This window comes from Eschrichtius robustus, chromosome 8 (genome assembly GCF_028021215.1).
Source record: "Eschrichtius robustus isolate mEscRob2 chromosome 8, mEscRob2.pri, whole genome shotgun sequence".
NCBI lineage: Eukaryota > Metazoa > Chordata > Mammalia > Artiodactyla > Eschrichtiidae > Eschrichtius > Eschrichtius robustus.
Genome location: NC_090831.1, coordinates 53,669,070 through 53,674,832, shown reverse-complemented (window position 1 = coordinate 53,674,832; position 5,763 = coordinate 53,669,070). Strand labels below are relative to the sequence as shown.

Here is a 5,763-nt window from a genome sequence, read left to right as displayed (position 1 = left end):
TCTCTTGTTGCAGAGCACGGGCTCTAGGCACGTGGGCTCAGTAGTTGTGGCATGCAGGCTCAGTAGCTGTGGCACACGGGCTTAGTTGCTCTGCGGCATGTGGGATCTTCCCGGACCAGAGTTCGAACCCGTGTCCCCTGCATTGGCAGGCGGATTCTTAACCACTGCGCCACCAGGGAAGTCCCTAGTCTCCTCATTTTAAATGCAGACATGAAGGCTCAGGGAGGGGAAGTCACTTACACCAACAGAGAGATGGAAACAAGTTTAGAAATCATCTAATCCAATTTCTTGGTTTCACAGAGGCAGAAGTTGTGTGGCCCACCCAAGGTGTTGTAGCAATAATAATACCTTTGGGTCCTCACCATGTATCAGGCACTGTACTAAGAAATCAACATAGTTTATCTCACTTATTACAGCAACCTCAAGAATAATTAATATTATTACCTCCATTTTTTAGAAAACTGAGACTGAGAGTGGTAGAGTAACTTGTTCAAGGTGAGCCAGTCAGCTGGCACAAGGCAGAGTTGGGATTTAAAGTTGGGCGGATTAACACTTCTAACCACTTAGGCTCCAGTGCCCCCAGCAAGCCTCTGGCATTGCAATTACAGAGCTCAAGTGAGCAGACCCAAGATTAATGTCCAGTCACTCAAAACCTGCTTGTTTTAACTAAGAACTAAAGTGTTGAGATCACACAAACTTTTCATAAAAGTAAAGTAAAAGCAAACACACAGAATAGTTTATATTGTTTTGACAGTGCGGCAGGACTGTCCAAAAAGGTCATTATTTGCAGTGATAGCTTTTTTTAACATACAGAGTTTTAGTGTTTGCTTTAAACATGCACACAAAAAAGAGAGTCTGGTATAATGCTGAAGTGTTTTAAATTAAATTGAAATATTCTGATATTGCATAACTGTTTCAACATGCATCTCTCAAAAAATGACTTTTCTTATATAACTGCAATATTATTTCCTACAATACCATCATCACACCTAAACTTTAACAATAATTGCCTAATACTACCTAATAGTTCATTATCGAATTTCCACTATTGTCCCAAAACTCGTTTAAATTTTTTTGTTAAAATCTGGATCTAATCAAGCACCAAGATTGCTTTTTCTCATTTTATGTCTTTAATCTCTTTTATTTACAATGATCCAATTTTTCCTACCCTCTCTTTATCTTTCTCTTTCTCTCTTCTGCCCTTCCTCCCTTCCGCGCCCTTCCTTCCTTCCTCTCTCTGTCTCTTTCTTTCTTTTTTAAAGGTGTATTTTTGTTTTTATTTTATTTTATTTTATTTTTTAACATCTTTATTGGAGTATAATTGCTTTACAGTGATGTGTTAGTTTCTGCTGTATAACAAAGTGAATCAGCTGTACGTATACATATATCCCCATATCCCCTCCCTCTTGCGTCTCCCTCCCACCCTCCCTATCCCACCCCTCTAGGTGGTCACAAAGCACTGAGCTGATCTCCCTGTGCTATGTAGCTGCTCCCCACTAGCTATCTGTTTTACACTTGGTAGTGTATATATGTCCATGCCACTCTCTCACTTCGTCCCAGCTTACCCTTCCCCCTCCCTGTGTCCTCAAGTCCATTCTCTACATCTGCGCCTTTATTCCTGTCCTGCCCCTAGGTTCTTTATAACCTTTTTTTTTTTTTTTTTTAGATTCCATATATATGTGTTAGCATATGGTATTTGTTTTTCAAAAATATGGAACGCTTCACGAATTTGCGTGTCATCCTTGCAGAGGGGCCATGCTAATCTTCTCTGTATCGTTCCAATTTTAGTATGTGTGCTGCCGGAGCAAGCACTCTCTCTCTTTCTTTCTCCCTCTCTCTCTCTTTCTTTTTTCTTTTTTTCTTTTTTTCATTATATTTGACATTTTTATTTTAGGCTGCAAAAACAAAAGCGAGCAAACAAACAACAAAAAACTTGAAATAGGCTTGTGAAATGATGCAAATTCATCCTTTCCAGGGAAGCAGAAGGTAGACCATTGTGCTTCACTGCTGCTTGCACTCTGCTGGGTTTTGATCCTTCTTTGGGTCATAGTCTGGATCATTTTCCTCATCTCCTTCTTCTTCCCCTTCCTCATCCGCTTCTTCACCTTCTTCATCATAATCATCATCATCATCTTCAATAGCTTCTCCGATAAAGTATAACACTGATCTTGGGATTATGCGCTCACGTAAAAAGTGACCAATTTCAAAGTCCTCAGCAAGGATAACTTCAGCAGCATCATCCAGATCTCCACTCTCAGGAACTTCAGGAGGGGCAAAAAAATTAAAGAAAGAGTCATTAGAAACTGTTTTGGTCACAGTACGAACTGTCCCACGTCCCGTGTGTTTCTGCTTCTTCTTAATGGTTTTCAAAGTGACATTCTTCCCTTTTTTCCAATCTATCTGGCACCCTGTACAACCCATAATTTCTGGTCCATCAAAAGAAAAAGGATCAGAATCATCTGGTTCTGACCTCATCCTATACGTCTTTGTCAACACTTCATTTGTGAAATATTCATTGGGTTCAAAGTGAAATTCTAAGACAAAACTCATAGGCTGACCAGCATCTGAGAACTTCACTTTAATATCTTTCAAGTGCTTCAGAATAGGTTCATCATGTTCCTGAACCATATCACTGAGCAAATCAACATTCTTAAAAATGGTCAACCAAAAGTCAGGAATTCCTTTGGGGTCTTCTTTTTCTTCATCCTTTTTCTCATCTTCAATCTTGGCCTTTTCTTTTAGTTCCTCTGAAATTTCATCTTCCTCATCTGGTTTCCATTCACATTCTTCTTCTGTAGGTTCATAAATGGCATTGATGATCTCAAATCGCTTATCAAATAGAGGTTGATAGAGAACAGCATACTTTCTTTCAAGATCATGAACTTCCTCATAGAACTTGGCTTCTATCTGTGCACATTTAACTTGGAGGTTTTTGAGAGCATTCACGCGTCTTTTAACTACCCTAGGCAAGCTTTCAATGTATCCTGTTGGTGTTTCTACCAGACCATCAAGTCTTTCTTGAAGGGCTGCAAGAATCTGAGGATTTTGCGTCATCTGAACAGTCAGCTGACACGCTTTGATTTTTGTTTCTTCACCAGTTTCTTCTTCTTCTACTTCTTCAACATCATCCAAATCTTTATCAAGTTCAGACTGTTCTTTGTTGTCGATGTCTGCCATGTTGTATGAGCGCCAAATATCGGTGGCTAGCATGGGGAGCCAGGCGGCAGGAGCTGCGCAGGCAGTGACTCAGGACGGCGACGGGAGGAGCAGAAAGCGGTATGGCGAGCAGATGGTGCTAAAAGAGCTCTTTCTTTTTTTAAAAAAATAAATTTATTTATTTTTGGCTGCGTTGGGTCTTCGTTGCTGTGCGTGGGCTTTGTCTAGTTGCGGAGAGCAGGGACTACTCTTCGATGCGGTGCGTGGGCTTCTCATTGCGGTGGCTTCTCTTGTTGCGGACCATGGGCTCTAGGAGCGCGGGCTTCAGTAGTTGTGGCTCATGGACTCTACAGTGCAGGCTCAGTAGTTGTGGTGCACGGGCTTAGTTGCTCCACGACATGTGGGATCTTCCCGGACCCAGGGCTTAAACCCATGTCTCCTGCATTGGCAGGCGGATTCTTAACCACTGCGCCACCAGGGAAGCCCCACCAAAAATTTAAAAATTTTAAAATTTTGGGTATCAAAGGACACTATCAACAGAGTGAAAATACAAATCACAGAATAGGAGAAAATATTTGCGAGAGTCTAGTATCTAGACAATATAAAACACTCTTACAACTCAAGAAAAAAACCCCAAATGGTTCAATTTGAACATGAGCGAAGGACTTGAATAGACATTTCTCCAAAGAAAATATACCCATGGCCAGTGAGCTCATGAAAAGATGCTCAACATCATGGGTCATTAGGGAAATGCAAACGGAAACCACAAATGAGATACCACTTTACACATACTCGGATGGTTATAATAATAATTTTTCAAAACCATAACTATACTCCAATATAAAATAAAAGATTAAAAAAATAAAAACCAGACAATAACAAGTGTTTACAGGGATGCAGAGAAATTGGACGTTGGGACTCTCATACGTTGCAGGTGGAAATGTAAAATGGTGTAGCTAATGTGGAAAACAGTTTGGCAGTTCCTCAAAAAGTTAAACACAGAATTTCCATATGAGTCAGCAATTCCACTTCTAGGTGTATACCCAAGAGAATTGAAAATGTGTGTTCACACAAAAATTTGTACACAAATAGCTATAGAAGCATTGTTCATAACTGCCAAAAGGTGAAAACAAAACAAATGTGTGTCAGCTGATGAGTGGATAAACAAAATGTGGTATATCTCTACAATATAATATTATTTAGCCATAAAAAAATGAAGTAATGTTATACACTACAATGTGGATGGACCTTGAAAATATTAAACAAATTCAAAGAAGGCAGACATAAAAGTCCACATATTGTATGATTCTATTAGTGTGAAATGTCAGTGTAGGCAAATTCATAGAGACAGAAGGTAGATTAGTGATTATCAGAGAATGAGGAGAAGGGGGAATTGGGGACTAACTGCAAATGGGTACAAGGTTTCTTTGTGGGGTGATGGAAATGTTCTAAATTAGATAGTGGTTATGGTTGTTACAGAACAGAGCGAATATACCAAAACACACTGAACTGTATAAACTAGTGAATTTTATGTTATATGAAGTATATCTCAAATTTTAAAATGCCGTAAGTAAAAAAAAAAAAAAAAAAAGAAAGAAAAGAAAGATCAACAAAGAGAGAGAAAGCTAAACAGTCTATCTGGAATGTGAAACCATTATGTTGACCCTTAATCACTTTAAGTGGTTCCAAAATGCTGCCAGACAAAATTGCCCCAATGAAGCAACAATGAACCTGTGACGATGATATTTTTTCCTTTTCAATTTATTGCGGCAGTAAAAATGAGTCAGGTGTTATAAACAAGTAATAGAAGGACCCTATATAAAAATTATTAGGGCTTCCCTTGTGGCGCAGTGGTTAAGAATCCACCTGCCAATGCAGGGTACAGGGGTTCGAGCCCTGGTCTGGGAGGATCCTACATGCCGCGGAGCAACTAAGCCCGTGCGCCACAACTACTGAGCCTGCGCTCTAGAGCCCGCAAGCCACAAGTACTGAGCCCGCGGGCCACAACTACTGAAGCCTGCCCGCCTAGAGCCCATGCTCCGTAACAAGAGAAGACACCACAATGAAAAGCAAACACACCACAATGAAGAGTAGCCCCCGCTCGCCGCAACTAGAGAAAGCCTGCACGCAGCAAAGAAGACCCAATGCAGCCAAAAATAAAAATAAATTAATTAATTAAAAAAAGTTATTATGCTGTGTGATCTATCAAATGATATGTAATCGATTATACACACTGTTAATACAGATATATAAATTATGAGTTTTAAACTTGCTGTATATAACAATATCATTTATAATTGTTTGAATATGATAGTGGTGTGATCATGTCTAATGCTGTATATAACAATATCATTTATAATTGTTTGAATATGATAGTGGTGTGATCATGTCTAATATAATACATTAAAAAGAAATCTATTCACGGGACTTCCCTTGTGGTCCACTGGTTAAGAATCCACCTTGCAGGGTGGATTGCAGGGGATGCAGGTTCGATCCCTGGTCAGAGAACTAAGATCCCACATGCTGCGGGGCAACTAAGCCTGCACACTCTAGAGCCCGCCTGCCACACCTAGAGAGCCCGCATGCCGCAACTACTGAGCCCTTGCC

The 5,763-nt window shown here is 40.0% G+C and overlaps 1 non-coding gene and 1 pseudogene across 1 annotated transcript; both read right to left on the bottom strand.

The window, feature by feature from the left end:
- Positions 1 to 1,705: 1,705 nt before the first annotated feature.
- On the bottom strand, positions 1,706 to 1,812 carry LOC137768968 (U6 spliceosomal RNA). The gene has a single exon (XR_011074887.1). It is a non-coding gene; the product is annotated as a U6 spliceosomal RNA (small nuclear RNA).
- Positions 1,813 to 1,891: 79 nt separating this feature from the next.
- Positions 1,892 to 3,265, bottom strand: LOC137768849 (nucleosome assembly protein 1-like 1 pseudogene; annotated as a pseudogene).
- Between the last annotated feature and the right edge of the window lie 2,498 nt (positions 3,266 to 5,763).